Source organism: Ambystoma mexicanum, chromosome 1q, assembly GCF_040938575.1.
Source record: "Ambystoma mexicanum isolate Mex_15411 chromosome 1q, UKY_AmexF1_1, whole genome shotgun sequence".
Classification (NCBI taxonomy): Eukaryota; Metazoa; Chordata; class Amphibia; order Caudata; family Ambystomatidae; genus Ambystoma; species Ambystoma mexicanum.
The window spans coordinates 402,521,164-402,536,859 of NC_090922.1; positions in this window are offsets into that span (position 1 = coordinate 402,521,164).

Consider the following 15,696-nt stretch of genomic DNA (forward strand, 5'->3'; position numbering starts at 1 on the left):
AGGCAGTTCCCACACTCACATGCTACTGGGCTAAACTAGCCTCATCTCCAACACCTAGCCCTTCTCACAGTGTTGATGATATCGAGTACGAGTATGTACTGCTACCAGTCTATGCGTGTGAATTTACTTCATTTCTGTACATTCCGCAATGTTCAATGTCACTACCAGTCCATACTGCGGGCTCCTCTCTGTAAGAGATGATGAGTCTCTATCATGTGTTGCCGTTATGCTCAGTTTAGTTTTATTAGGGCACTCTATCCTGTTAGAGGGTCTCTATGGCTAGATTTCAGGACATCTTCTATTTCAATGATGTTGATTCCGGTAGTCGTTTGTTCTAAAATTTCTGCGCCATCTTCAGGTAATATAATTATATACCTACTAATCTATACCTCTATGGGTTATTAAGTCCAGGCTCACGCCTTATTGGCATGTGGTGGCCCATTTTGTCATCGGACTTGATGTCTAAAATATGAGGTCTGTTTTCAAGGGTAGATCGCATGTATACCTGTGTTCTTCTCATATTACATTTATTATATCCAAATGTTGTTTGGGATCCCCAAGTTTATATTTAAGGCTGCCAATTTCTTGATGTGAGAAATTCTAATCTCTTAGACACTTGGATATTCATATGTTTAATTATTCATATGAAAACTTAATAGGTTCAATCTGGACTTAAGGTCCCTAAATACTTAATATTAATTTTCAACGTAGTTTATACATATATCAAGTGTATTATATGAGTTATACGTACTATGTGAAGTGGTAGTCCCAATTAGACTGCCTTTGCTAGATGTAATCCTGGGATGTATGGAGAGGTGGCTTTTAGATCTATCATTACTCTGTGTGTTAAACTTTAGTTCTTGATTTTATACCGTTCTATTGCCTCATTGAGGCCTTTGGTGTCGCTTTGTGTCATATATATATAAGTTTGTGTCCAAGAATGCCACTGTCACAGAGATCAGGGAAAAGGTGGTGGCTGTTGGTCTTGTAGCATGGAACAGTGGGCACATGAGGAAAAGGTGGAACAACTTCAAAGCAGGAGTCTGCACCCTCATTGCCAACCACAGCCGGGAGACAGCAGTCACAGATGGGGTAACAGTTGACCCGCTGCACCTGACGACATGACAGGAGACAGCAGCATCCTCTAAATGGTGGACTTGAAGGGTGAGGCTCAGCAGCCAGGGAGAACCCAGTGAGTACATGAGTGAATGATGCTCTCATTGCACAACATCCCCAATAGCAGGTTATTATGCACAAACTTCCATCCATCCAGGTGAGAGTAACGCTCAGCAATGCATGATCTATCAATGTGACACCGCAGGCCATTACATCATAAGTCATGGAAGACATTAACCCTCTGTGACTAATCAACTTCCATGGTGCCAGTGGTCCAGGGATTAATATCGGTTTCAAAACCATCAATCAGCCCGACACCTCTAGTGCACCAGAAGGGATTCAAACAGATTGGAAACACAAGTAAATTATAAACCTCTTTGTCCAATTTTGGGAAGGTGGACGGAACGGCAGGCATATCTCTGAAAGGTTGTGGATCGTTGGTCAGTTGCAACACAGCAAACATACAATTAATACCCAATGATACAAGGTACTGTCCAGTCAAAGTTGTATACAAATATCTACTTTATTATTATTACGACAGTTCTAGCACACCACAATATACAACCCACCCTGTAAAGGAAAACAGAGGACAGACTGGTTCATGAAGGAAAGTGATGTACTCTGGATACTGACAGGAGGGTAGTTGGTAAAGCAATCAGTCTTAACTGTTCAGGGTTATTTGATTTCAGCATCAATGGAGCCAGGAGTCGTTAATGTCACTAGGGGCCTTTGGAAAAAGGATCAGGGGACAGAACCACAATGTACCTGTTGCTTGCGATGATCGTGATGCTCGACAGCCTCGAGTCAGTTCCAGGATGCCTTCCTGCTCCTGCGACAGAGTTCAAGACGGGAAGCAGCTGCAGGTATCAGGCGGCAGGCAGATCGTCAAGCGAGGCTGGACGGACCGCTACAGGCTGGCCTACACGGCAGCTCAGGGTCAATGATAATTGTCTCTGTGCTGGTTGGCGGATCTGGAATGCTGGTCAAGGCGTCTCGTATGGCTTTAGTGACTTCAGCATGATGAAAGTCAGTGGTGTAGCCCATGGCAGTCCTAGGGTCTTGACTGCCTCGAAAATGTCCTTAAAAGGTGGACGCTGGTTGATGCTTGTTGTGGCACTCCTAATAACTTCTTCGCTGGGCACGTGTCGTCTTTCAAGGCAGACAGCCCAAAGCTGTGGAGCATTTTTGCAGGCGACTGACTTGTCCTTTGGTCAGAGACTCTCTGGCACTCCCACCTAGGAAGCTTGCTTGCAGAACCCAGCAGGCACGCTGTCTGCTGGCTGAGTTCCGGTTCTGAATCTTCTGGACGGGTTCTCTGAGGTCGCTATCTCCCTCTGCTGTTCTCTGGGAGATGTTTAGAGGAGGGATTTTGCTTCCCTCTTGTAAATCCTGGCCTTCCTTCACTGGCAGAAGTTGTAAGGCATACTGGACCTTCAGAAAAACACACTTGGGGGTCTATTGGTGGGTACTGGACCTGGCGATATACCCTAGCTTTTTTCACACATATAACAAAAGTTCTATGATTCTATTAATTTGCCTTTTTAAAGTTACCCTGTGTGTACTTGCCCTCCAAACATTCTATCTGATCCCGCCTGTGGTGTCTGACCCTAGATTGTGCTGGTGTGCTGCTTATCTAGGGTTAGGGGACAGATGAAAAAAGGCTTTCCCTAACTCGTTCAGGCAATGAAATATGTTATCAAATCCCAATATCATAAAAACCACATCTGTCTTTGGGCCTTCAAGGATGGACCATAAGCTGTACTAGAGATCATACAGGTGAATCACTGTCTTTTTTATTATGTTTCCCTGCATGGACTCTACTAAAGTTGAACAACAATACTTTGAAATACTCCACATAAATCTGTGCAGAGTACCTGCTCAGATTTGGTATTCTTGAAGTGTTTCTCTAACAAATGGTACTGTTCGACTTGTTTTTCCTCCGAACATTGGTATAAAGCCCTTAGTCAGAGGAGGTCTACCTGGCCTACCGGTTTCAGTGGTTTTACCAGTGTACCACTTTCTTCAGGCCTCAGAACTCCTGTGGGTGTTAAAGCTGGCACCCTAAAACACGCTATTTTGCAATAGACCAAATAATGATAACACAACCCGTCAGGGAATGAGATCAGGAGATGAATTGCAAGGGTGACACACTTTATATAAAATAAAGTTAGCAAGCAAATAACTCTGCTGCCCAAGAGCTGTCTGCTGAAACATTACACGGGGAGCACATTTAAAGGGCACACAGCATCACTGATGACGACATGCATATAGTATAAATTGTTTTACAGCACTATTGAGCTAATTGGCTATCTCCTTTCAGCCGCTCTTGACACACGTGGGTCAGCTGGGCTCATCTCCACATTGTGAAGGTCAGGTCGATGATGATACCTAGCTGGCTAACTAAGCTAAACAATAGGAACTGATAATACACAAATAATGGCACACATACAATCCTTGCATGAATATGGGCACTTAGGGCAAATGGGCTAATATATTGGCATTCTAACCTCTACATTCCGGGTTCTCTTTGATACCTCAATCCCTGCACCCCGGTGCCCACACCATGGGTTTGATCGGCCATCTGCCTTGCTTGGATCCTCATGATATATGTAGACGTGTTTTGCTTTTGGGATGATATACTGCTGTCTGGGATTAGGCCTTTGGTCGGTGTTCTGGAATGGTCAACGTGAGGGGTCAGATGTGTATCAGCATGAAAGAGAGTGGATGGTCAGGGACTGGTGGGCCCTGGCCTGGCGAGGTAGGGGTGGAGAGGGTATGGGCAGTTTAGCGGAGATGGGTAGGCACTTGTGCTGGGTTTTGCTTGGATCTCAAGCTCTGCAGAGAGCACATTCTGTGGGAAGTGATTATAAGCGATTGCAACAATAAATGATTGGACTTCCGTGAGAACAAGGCTTGTGCATAGCTAGTGGGGAAGGGAAGTGGCGGGGGTTTGGGCCCTCTGTATGAGGTGCTGGTGTTGGGGAGAGCTGGGTTTTGCAGAGGGATGATTTTTGGGCCTTGTAAAAACATGGCGCCTGTACTAATACAAAATGGCGTCTATTGGAGGTGCTGTGGGTTAGGTCATGCGGTATTCAGGCTCATCATTTTCACCAGTTTGGACTTGGGCCTCCCTAGTATCATGAGGTAAATTATTATTTTTATTTCTGTTGCCGATTGTCACCATTATCATCACACTGTTTGTTACTGCTTTTGTGCAATACCTGAGTCCTAACTGGCACAAGCAGAAAATCAGCAGGAAGAATACAATGACAGGCACCATCATCTGACAATGTCCCATTTTCAGCATCTGAAGAAGGTAAGAATGTGCAACATGAACTCCCGATTTCTTGCAAACACCACCCTCCATATCAGTTAGGAGGTCGAGCACATACCTGTTCTGCTTCGTCATTAGTCGGAGTGCTCATAGTTCCACCTTGATGCCGTTGAACCCTTCCTCAGTATAATTCGCCAGTTGGACAAGCTCCCAGTGGACAATCTGGAGCCATTTTGTGTTTGCTCTTGTCTGCATGCTGGGCACAAGTGATGCAAAGAATGTCTCTGCTGAGCTGAAGAGTTGGTATTCATCAGGGATTTGGGCAAGGAGGTCAAGGAAATATTTGGCAGATGGGAGGTTGCGCTTCAGTTGGTCGAGGTGCCCTTTGTTGCTCTTGAGCCACTTGACAAGCTCTTCAGGTATCACCAGCAGTGCGAAATACAGTGTTGCAAGCGTACAATAACCCCTCCATGATGGCGGGAGTATGCTTGTTTGCCGCACACCTAATAATAGTCCATTAAGGCAGCAGTGTCATTTCGAAGATCAGGGATGGCGAGAGTTCTATTGCAGCATGGGTTGGAACTCTTGGACACCTTTCCTTCTCCATAGAAACAAAGTTCATAATTTTATTTGTGGCGTACCTTGATGGGTTTTTCAAGGGCTGTGACCCATGTCAGTTTTGTGATGTACTTTGTCCATATCTGTGCACATGTTTGGTCAATCCATTCTAGTCTTTGATCTGACAAGCCACATAGCGCCTCTGCTTTAGGCATAGCGGTTCCTTAAAATAGTTTGGACCTTGTGACCCTTCTTTGCAGAGCTTTTCATGTGGCGGGAGGAGTTTCAATTTCACTGTGCGTGCCTGGAAGATATTTTTTTATTCTACAAAGTGCGAGATGGAGGAGACATTGGGCTTTTACTAAAGGAGCTTCCTGAGGCATGGGGTATTAAAGAACACACGTAGCAACTGCCAATGGTTGCTCTTTTCCCAGTTGCCATCATATCAGAATACCAGCTGTGAGATTGCCCAGGGTTACTAAGGTCCTAAACGTGTCTAGCCCCAACCCATGGTAGGCATCAGATCAGTGTTGGCGTGCCTGCCTTTTCCTTCTTCTATTGGGCAAGAGAGATTGTGGTTGAATTGTAAGCAACCCTTGGGCGTTTATAGACCATTCACTATACATTGGAAAAAAAACATCATTTACATTCATCTTAGTACTAGCAGCATCTTGTCTGTACATTATAGGGGGAGGAGAGGACACAAGTTTTGTATTCGAGTCTGGGGTGTGGAGCACACTGTTTGTTTCTCTAAACAATGAGGTAGGCACTATAATACGTTGTGAGGTAACTTGTGTCACTGTAAACATGATAGGGTGTGGTAACTTAACATTTTCTAATTGGATACATTCTCACTTTCAATATTTAAAAATATTTAATTCTCTGCAGTCTTTTTGGTTCTTGTTTTGTGCAGGACAGTGATATTCAAAAGCGTTTTGTTGTCCTGTGTTAGTTTTACCCGCTCCCCCCTTCTTTTATATGGGACCCTAAGATGAAAGATACAGACCAATATATTCCCAAAACAATTATTACTATGGTAAAAAATATTGCAACAAAGTTGATGCCGCAGTCATAACTATATACTCTTGTAACACCAATACTATTCCTACTGCTATCTAACAGATTAGTAGGTATTAGTGTTGACTCCGTCATCATGGCACCTAAATGGATGATAAAAACGGCGAGAGTGTTATATAGGACTAGTAAGATATAGAGTTGAGCGTTTGTGAGATGGAGATGATAGTATAAGAGAGGAGTGAAAGAGTGCAAGAGAGAGAGAGAAAGAGAGAGGCAATAAAAGCACTTAATTGTATATGTACATTACTTTTTAAATGTGTATGTGTCTTTTCACTCTTATTATTTAGAATTGACTTTGTATTACTTTTACATCCAGTATGCCTTTTATGGTACTGAAACATTTGTCTGATTGTTATCCAGTGTTCCAGGTGCTACACTGTTGTGTGCTTTCCTTACATCTGAGAGGTGTATCCAGTACCTTAGCCCCTTTACTTTTACATCCAGGAGAGTACATTATCTCACATAGTAGGGTCCATGAAATCTGAGTGAGTTCTACTTCCTCACAAAGCTCTGCACATAAACCAATTCACCAGGCTTTAGAGGTTGTGTGGTGCTGCAGTTTTTGTGTCTGTTTCACTTTCTCTTTTGAATGGCGGGGTGATTTGTTTTACACTGCATCGTACTGCCCGCGTGAGCTGGGTGAGGTATTCTTTGAACTATTACCCCAGGACAGCTGCTGTCCTGTGTGCATTAGACCTTCTCCTTACTGTGACAGGGGTGTTTGTATGCGTCAACCGGTTACTATTTCGTGGAAGGACAGGTGGTGATCCTTGCTGGGTTGTGTGCGCAGCTGGAAAAGGGACAGGGGTAAGCAGTATACCAAATTCTTTTTTAGGGAGTGGCAGAGTTTGAACAATCTACTTTTGAGGAGGTCATTGATTTTATCAACCTGTTCCTGTGTGGTATTTGTTTTGTTCATAGTCATCCTCTAGTGTAAGCAACCCATTTGATATTTTCACAAGTGCATTCCTGTTTTCCATTCTTGCGCTTATCTCGAAAAACGACCGCTACTAAAATGCCGGTAACTCGCTCAGTTTATGTGATAGAAACAAAATGTCAACTCCTGCTTGTAGCTAACATCCATAACTATCCATCACACCTAAAACTCACTCCAGATCAATGTGATTCTCCTGATATCACGAATATCGCGCAGTGAAAAGTGTGCCATGAATTTCCGTTTGTGAAAATTTGTACACTTTTAAAACAGCTTTTTATTGCTTCTGACTTGAATTTTAAGATTTCAAATGTTTTCTTTGGATTAAATCATTGCTTGTATTTTTTTGCAACTATCCAAAGCGGCTCCCAAAATAATTTATAACAATTTCAGCAATTGTAGACCATATTTGGTGTTTTTGCCCAGTCTATTCTAAATATAACTTTAAAAGCCATTCTGACAGCTTGACAGTCAATTTCATTTTCTCTTGTGTTTGAAAGGGGGGAAGTGGGATTGATATTCTATTTGAATTCTGCCATTCCTGAATACCTGTTCTCTCCTCCTATCTCTTTACATTACTTATTGGGGGTTGAAGGGTGTGCAGGGGGACCTCTAACCACAGTGCTATCTGATCTGAACCACCACAAAAGTATTATTTTCTATGCTGAATTGTTTTGCTCACTACTTACTCCTTGTGTATTAAAGAGATTATTCAGTGTTACATCACCCCATTGGTGATTGCTGTGTACCTATTAAAACATATTGGCCCTCATTACGACCCTGGCGGAGATCGTGGTGCAATATGCACCATGGAGCACGGCGGAAAGCTGCCGATACCGCCATGGGGGTTGGCGGATTTACCGCCCCATTCCGACCTTGGCGGGGCGGTAAATCCCCATTCCCCATTTTACCCTTCCCCATTCCCATTTTTGCCCCATAGGGTATAGTGGGAGTGGGGAAGGCGTTAATTACGCCACCGTAAAATACGGTGGCGTAATTAACAACAAGGTCCCGTAGCGCCATGGATTTCTCCGCCCGGAAAAACCAGGCGGAAAACGGCTCCATGGCGCTACGGGAACTCGTAGTAGGGCGGACGGGTCCGCCGCGAATACCGCTGGCGTAAACCCACTCCGCCAGGGTCGTAATGAGGGCCATTGTGATTAATTTTTAAATACATAAATAAATATTTACCTTTGCAAACCAGCCTAATCCTGGTTCAGTGTGACCGGGGGGGGGGTTCCAGGAGAAGAGCGTGATATGAGTGGTATATTGTTCAGAATAAAGAACTTTTAGACAAAAATAAATAAGGATTTCAGTTATGTAATACATGCTAGGCAATGACTTGGATGTGTGCTGGATTGAAATCACTTACAGCTTGGGGGCTCATCCAGGATCCTGAATTAGACATACCACTTGTGACAGCCTAACACAGCGTGCTTACTGACGGGGTAAATAGACCTTGTTGGGCTACCATACTGTGCTACACTGTAAAAACACACTTCAAAAGAAATACTCAAAGGAGTTGGGTCTGTTTTGCAAAAGTAAAGTGACCCTAAGGTAAGTCAGAAGGAAATTAATATTTCTGGAATGGCGACCCCAGTGGAAATCGATATTGCAAGGTAATACCTACTGCACAAATTGTTTTTTAGGGATGAATGGGTAGAGCAGGATGAGAAAGTCTGGCTGCAGGAAATCAAACAGCAAGTCACTGCCCCAGAATTAGATACATGGCAGGGCCAGGGTCCATTACACGAGGCACTTAGTGAATTGTATATGGCCCCAAAAGTAAAAGAAGAGCAATGTAAAATTGCCAAAATTGCGGCTTACCTGTTCCTCCACATTGGAGTAATACAGGAAAAATATGCCGAAAGCTTAGATCTGGCAAAGAGGCAAGTACAATTCCTAGAGAAAACCCAAACTGATCCGGACTCTGCAGAGCAAAGGCTACAAAAGAGCAAAGAATAAGAGAGAGAAGCCAGACAGTACCTGACAAAAGTAAAGGAAGATCTGGATCTCCTGCAGCAAGAGAATGCAGAGCAAGATAACAAATTACTGACACTGCAAAAAGAGTGTCAAGAGAGGTTGGATTCTCTACAACAGAGCCAACAAAAGCTGTAGCAGCAATTAAATTATAGTAGTGCCTGCGCAGGGCAGATCATTGCCCTAGAAATTCTGATTGATGAACTAAAGGAGGAAAATAATAAATTAATAGTGAAGGATCGCCACACTCAAACAGATTTTGATGAGGAGCTCCAGAAATTATATGCCATTAGAAAACAGAGGAAAACCTGGCTGCACAGAGGGGCACTCTAACTCAGGAAAGGGACGCATTAGGCCAGGAAGTCAGCCATTTAAAAAACAAGTTAGAAGAAAATCACCTGGCCCTTCAGGGACTGGGTGAACTCAAAATGGACTATGAAAAGCTGTTAAAACATACCAGGAGGGTGGAAGATGCTCTGGCAAAGAATAATCAGGCCAGTAAGGACCAAACTCAGGAGGTGAGTCACCTGCAGCAAAAATTGGCCCAATATTCCCAATGCAGGCAGGAAGCACAGAGATATAATGGGGTTCTCTGTGAAAAAAACGACAGGCTCCATAGACAGACAGCAATGCAGGAACAACTCATAGAGACCAGTAAGGCCTGAATAGAAGAACAAAAGGGTCAGATTCTTGCATGTCATCAGGGAGTAGGGGCTGAAAGAGATGAGGTAACATGAGGGAGAGAAACCCCTGAGCATAACCTCAGGAACCCTGGCATCAGGGACTTTAATCCCTTCAATTCCATTGACTCTGCCACCCCATGTCCACTGGCTCATATGAGCCAAGGGCCACGGGATGGTAGAATTCAACACAATGGGAAATATGGGGCTAATAGGTCAGCACCTGCCAGAAATGGATGGGTGGGCATCTATGTACAGGTTCCCAAGTGCTAGGGCCATCTTTTCTGATCAGGGATACTCCAGTGAGGGGAGAATCAGATAACTATATCCTCAGAAATATCACTTACTAGGGATCAGTCAGTGAAATTTGGTGGGGAATTCCATGACACTAGGCCCACTAAGAGCATAATTAAAAACTCTTCCCAGCTAGGACTGTTGGGGGGGAGTCAACCAATCCTGGGAGCAAGGAAGAGTCAGAAGACTCTTCTGAGTGCCACAGGTCCCAAGAGACTAGGCCCCCACATTCTGCCAGCCATTCCCAAGCTCGCAGAATAAGGGAGAGCCTAGAGGAGCAGACAGCCACCTCTGGTAGCAGTGCCTCTGAGTCAGAGGATGAGTGGACCAAGGTGACCAGAACTAGAAAGGCTAACAAAGCTAAGAGAGCTTTACTCAAGGATCCCCTGAAGCAAATAAAAGCTATTAGGGGCGTCATCACGCCCTACCACAAAAATGCCAAATATTCAGTTTGGGAGCACCTTGAATTGTTTGAGCAGATGGTGGAGACTTTCCACCTGAAGGACAGCCAAAGCTGTATTCAGTATGTAAAGTGGACATTTTCACCTGAGTACTCCAGCTTCTTTGCGGGGCTGGAGGATCAGAACCATTCCAGATGGTACACCTATAGGGCGGCCATACTGAAAAATGTTCTATTCATAGAAACCCTCAAGAGGCCCGCAAGGCAGCCTACAACCTACAATGTGGGGAAGACCAGGCCCCACAAGAATTTGCCCAGGAATTGAAACGCGCCTTTGCGCAGACCACTAAAAGGGTGCGCACTGACAGTAAATAAATATATTATGACCCAGCTAGTGAGGGACTTTCATGAGAAAAGATCACTAGACTGGGTCATTGAACAAGCAACGTGTATCTACGAAGTCACTAGAAAGTAAAAATATTAGCAAAAGCCCCAAAACAACCAACACCCCTGCTGCTGCTAAGGGGGCGTAGGTGAAGGTTGCCCCCATTTTAGATCTGGAGATGGGGGGGCCTAAAAACCTTCTCGTGCAGAATCCGATCAACCCCAGACCCAGAAGGCCCTCGGGCCAATCCAAAACAGGGAGTCAGGGAGGTAACCCCACAAATGGGCCCCTAACTCCCCTGACTACATCAGCCCATGCTACAAGGGCAACATACCAATCCTGGGCTATGTGTGGACTCCCCCAACCCAAGAGGGGGATTCAACCAGACAGCCGGAAACCCAGGAAACTTCCATCCTCACTTTCCCCAGGAGGGCAGTAATCCCCCAAATGCTGGAGCAAATTTATTTCTACGGGACCCGCCAAACCTCAACCCCCAAAACAACCCATAGTTCTTTCCCCACTTTCCTGACCCCAGACAGCCCAATCTGGGTCAGGGGAGGCCAAGGGTGGAGGGGTACCAAAACTATCCTAACCAGAGGTATTACACGAGAAGGGACAGTCACTCTTCCCGGGATCAACCCAGGGTAGACCGGAGGACCATGTACCAGCCAGAGCGGGTGTCCCAACTGGAGCGCCAGGTCCAGAACATGGCACAGGATCTGGGTCGCATGCTGAGGGCTCAACAGAACCCTCAGACGAGCATGGTGGCTCAGAACTCCTCAAATCCAGGGTTTGGTGGTCCAGAACAATGACGGTGGAAGAACCCTGACAACCCACTGGTTCCCAGGGAGGAGGTACAGGGGAAAGGGGGTGTAAAGCCTTACAGCGAGCTTCCTTCCCCACTTGTGGAAATCCCTGGAAACTCAGGAACAGGAACCAAAATTTCCTCCCACTGAAAGTCTGCAACCCAAGGAACAGAGGGTGGGTAGAAGAAATAAAGAGCCTAAAAGGCCCATTTTGTGGAGGAGGTGCAAATCTTCCAGTTTGAAGGAGAGGGGTTCTCAGAGGATTCTGGGGAAAAGATCTTCTCCTTCAGGGATGGGGGAACTCCTCTCAAAGAAAAATGGGTCCTAAAGGATCCCAATCCAGACTGGGGAGATGTGGGGACCGAGTTAAAACCGCCCATCATCAAACCCCAGAAGGACCAGCACGAAAATTCCCTTGTTCAAACCCATGCTGGTGACTGCCTCCAAAAGGGGGGGGGGCAGAATCAGAACCAGGGGAGCCCATAACTTCCCCCATATCTAGCTGTCACCTTTTTCTTACATGTTCCCAAGATCCCAAACAGAATCCTGCCCAAATCACCTCTCTGTCAGTATCTAAAGCAAGGAAATGAAACCACCAATTGGCCAACAATATGCATTATATTTGCCCCCTTGAGGAAAAGGAGGGAAGATGTTATGCCCCAGACCAAATACAGGGGCAATGTAAAATGTTGGCACTGGTGGACTCTGGATCCCAAGCTACCCTCCTGTCAAAAAGGGCTTTTGATCAGCTAAAGGGAAGGGGGAGAAATACCAAATCCCTCTCACCCCTCTTCCTGGACAACTTCAGAACTTCGATGGGAAGGAAATTCCTGTTGAGGGGACTGCAGATTTAGACATTAAAATTGGGTGACACGAGGTGAAGCACCCGGTTATAGTTGTGACTCCAGAGGGCACACCATGTTTACTAGGGAATGACATCCTGCGTAGATTGTCTCCCCTCATAGAATGTGTAACTGACCAATAAAATTGAAACAGAGTGTCAACCATGTTAGTTTAAATGGCACATGTCAAATGGTTGATCAAAAACCTCACCAAATTGAATTTCATTTCCAGAATAACCAAATCCCAGACGTGACAGTAATTGCAGTAGGACAACAAACTGGTGATGGGGAGTCCTCTCTATTTCTGAAAATCGACCTTCCTTCCAGTCTAAGGTGGCATTCCACACTGGAAGGAAACACTCTGAAATTCTATACAAATTCACAATCAGAAAATCCTACTCCTATAGTCCAAAATGAAGACAAATCAGCTCAAAGCTTGGCCGATATTCAGAAATTTGGAGAGCAGTTCATCCCTATTCAGTTAAATGAGGGGAAGGACTCTGTTCTCGCCCAAGTGCATGTGAACAAAGGTAAGAGCTTCATCAGCGAGGCCTTGTTCCACAAACTCCCAAAAGATCCAGCCATTCCCACATTTAAACTGTTAGACAAATGGGAAATGCACCTGGAAACACCCAATTTCAAACATCTCCTGCCTAGCAGGTGTATGCTAACAATTTCCATAGGTAACAAGAGCATAGTCCATAATTGTTAGGTCGTGTGAAATGTCCCTGCTGCATTTTATTTAGGCAGGGACATTCTCAATCGCTTTGCCATTAGTTTGGACCTAATAAACTTCAAAGCTTGGTACCGATTAGCAGGTAATCCCATGGACTTTGATGACCCAGAGAAAGCATTTCGGTAAGCTCAACTGCTGCCATATGCAGTTGAAATTCAGATTGGAGAGGAAGTCATCATTCCCAACACCACTAGTCAACATAGAACACAACACCATTTCAATAGAGGTGCAACCTAAAGAATATCACTCTGGGCGCAGGCACCATTATTGGAATGACGGTCGATGACCGTCATTTTTCCATAGATTTAGGTAACAAACTGTTAGGACCGATCCCCAATGACTGTTTTGACAGTGATAGCAACAATGGCACAACACCAGACAGGGTCTTCACCCGGCATGGGGGAATTTCCTGGTGTACTCTTCCTGCCCTTATGGTAAGGAAGAAGTGACCTGTGACTTCTGGAGGGATGAGGTGATCTTTAAAGTCCACAAGGACTGCCTTCCCCACCTGAAGCCATTAGCCCAAATCATTACCCTAACCAGGGACTTCTCCACCAAGCTGGCGGAGGCCGGTGAGATAGCCAAACCAGATGGTTGAAGAGAGAGTCAACCTAGCTGATGCCTGTGAGACTCTGGAGCAAATGCAAAATTTGAGGCTGGTTTTCTTAGATTTTCAAGATCTCTTTGCGGTGGACTCATATGACTGTGGTCGCACCAACATCCACACAACAACAATTCCCACGGACCCTACCATGACTCCAGTGTTTGTGAAGCAATATCGCTTGCCTCTCACATCAATGGAGTCCCTTTCTGAAATAATTAAGAACCTTGAGTCCTGTGGGATAATTTGTCCAGTCCACAGCACCTTCAATAATCCAGTGCTGGGGATTTTGAAACCAAACGGCCAGTGGAGACTCTGTGATGACCTAAGGGAGCTCAACAAACGGTTCCATACATCCCGATGGCCTCTTCCCTACATTGACCAAGGGCTGGCACAGATCCAAGGGTCACAGGTATTCACTGCAATTGACCTGACTAATGGGTACTGGACTGTACCTGTCAGTAGGGAGGACCAATACAAGCTGGCCTTTTCCTTCAGGAGGCAGCAGTACACTTGGACCCGGACTCCCTTCAGATACATCAACTCCAGTAATGAATTTAACACCTTTCTGCATAAGGCCATGCCAAACTTGGGTGAAAGGGGTAACCTGGCCCATGTAGATGATGTTCTAGTCAAAAGCTCAACTGTGGAGGAACACATAGCAGAGATCTGTTATGTCCTGACACAGTTGAAGGCTGCCGCAGCAAAACTCTCTTTCCAAAAGGCACAGTGGTGCAGAACCCGTGTCAATTTCTTGGGACATGAGATAACTCCTGGGGGTCTCTGCCCCAGGAAAACAAAGTAGAAGCCCTCCAGAAAATAAAAGACCCCACAACACTGCGGGAAATAAGGAGCCTCCTTTGACTAACTAATTACAGCAGAAAGTTCATTGAGGATTACGCAGAGATCACAAGACCCCTGATCCATCTTTTGAAGGGGGGGTCAAGTGGGAGTGGGGTCCAGAACAAGCTGAGGCAGTAAGACAACTCAAAAGGAGCCTCTCACAAGCGCCTTGCCTAGCTTACCCTGTCAAAAACAAGGAGTTCTTCTTGGAGACAGGGTTCTCAAATGCATGCTTGACTGCAGTATTATATCAAAAGCATGACAAGGTCAATAAAGTAATCTCCTATGCGAGTAAGACTTTATCCTCTGTGGAGGAAAAAATCAATGATTGTTAGAAGGCACTCCAGGCAACGGTGTGGGCATTGAAGAATTACTGCCCGTTTATTCAGGCGAGACTCCATACCAACCTTTGCAATATCTTCAAAGTGACAGAATCCGGGCCGGAAATGTGATTAATTCCCTAATTACTTCCTGGATTCTGTCCCCTCACTCAAGGTCTGGCTGACTTGCATGATTGTGCCAGAGAATACTGTCTTGAGGACGAAAGTCTTAAAATCGAGGACAACATGGAGGCATACCTTAATTCCCACACAAATTCTATGAAGAAGACCAGTTTGTGGGAATGCCCACTGTGTATGTGGATGGGTGTTCCTACCATGTTGACAACAACAGGGAAAAGGAACTTGTGGCCAGCGTAGGAATGCATGGGTGAATGATGCCCCAGAACCCTCCGCTGGGTACAAAATCAGTCCCCAAAGTAGTGAAGTGGCAGAACTAATGGCTGTGCATCAAGCCATCCTCACTGCTGTCCAACACCAACTCCACGAACTGGTCATAATCACAGACTCAGATTATCTATGGAACAGGTTTGTGGAGCACTTGGTTAACTGGGAAACCAGAGGCATGCAACGTGCTAATAATAAACATTTACAACATAGAAAATTAATACAAAATATTGATTATCTGGTCAACGCGTATGGGATGACCATCTACTGCAAAGGGTCATTCTAAAGTAGAGGGACCAGAAAAAACTGAAAATGATCTAGCTGATCAGCTGGCCAAAACCAGAGCCATCCAAAGGGATCTACTTGAGATTGAGTCCCTGTTGGGGGAAATCCAGGTCACTGATATCATTAGGTCGAAGACAAATGCTCACAATGAACTCTCAAC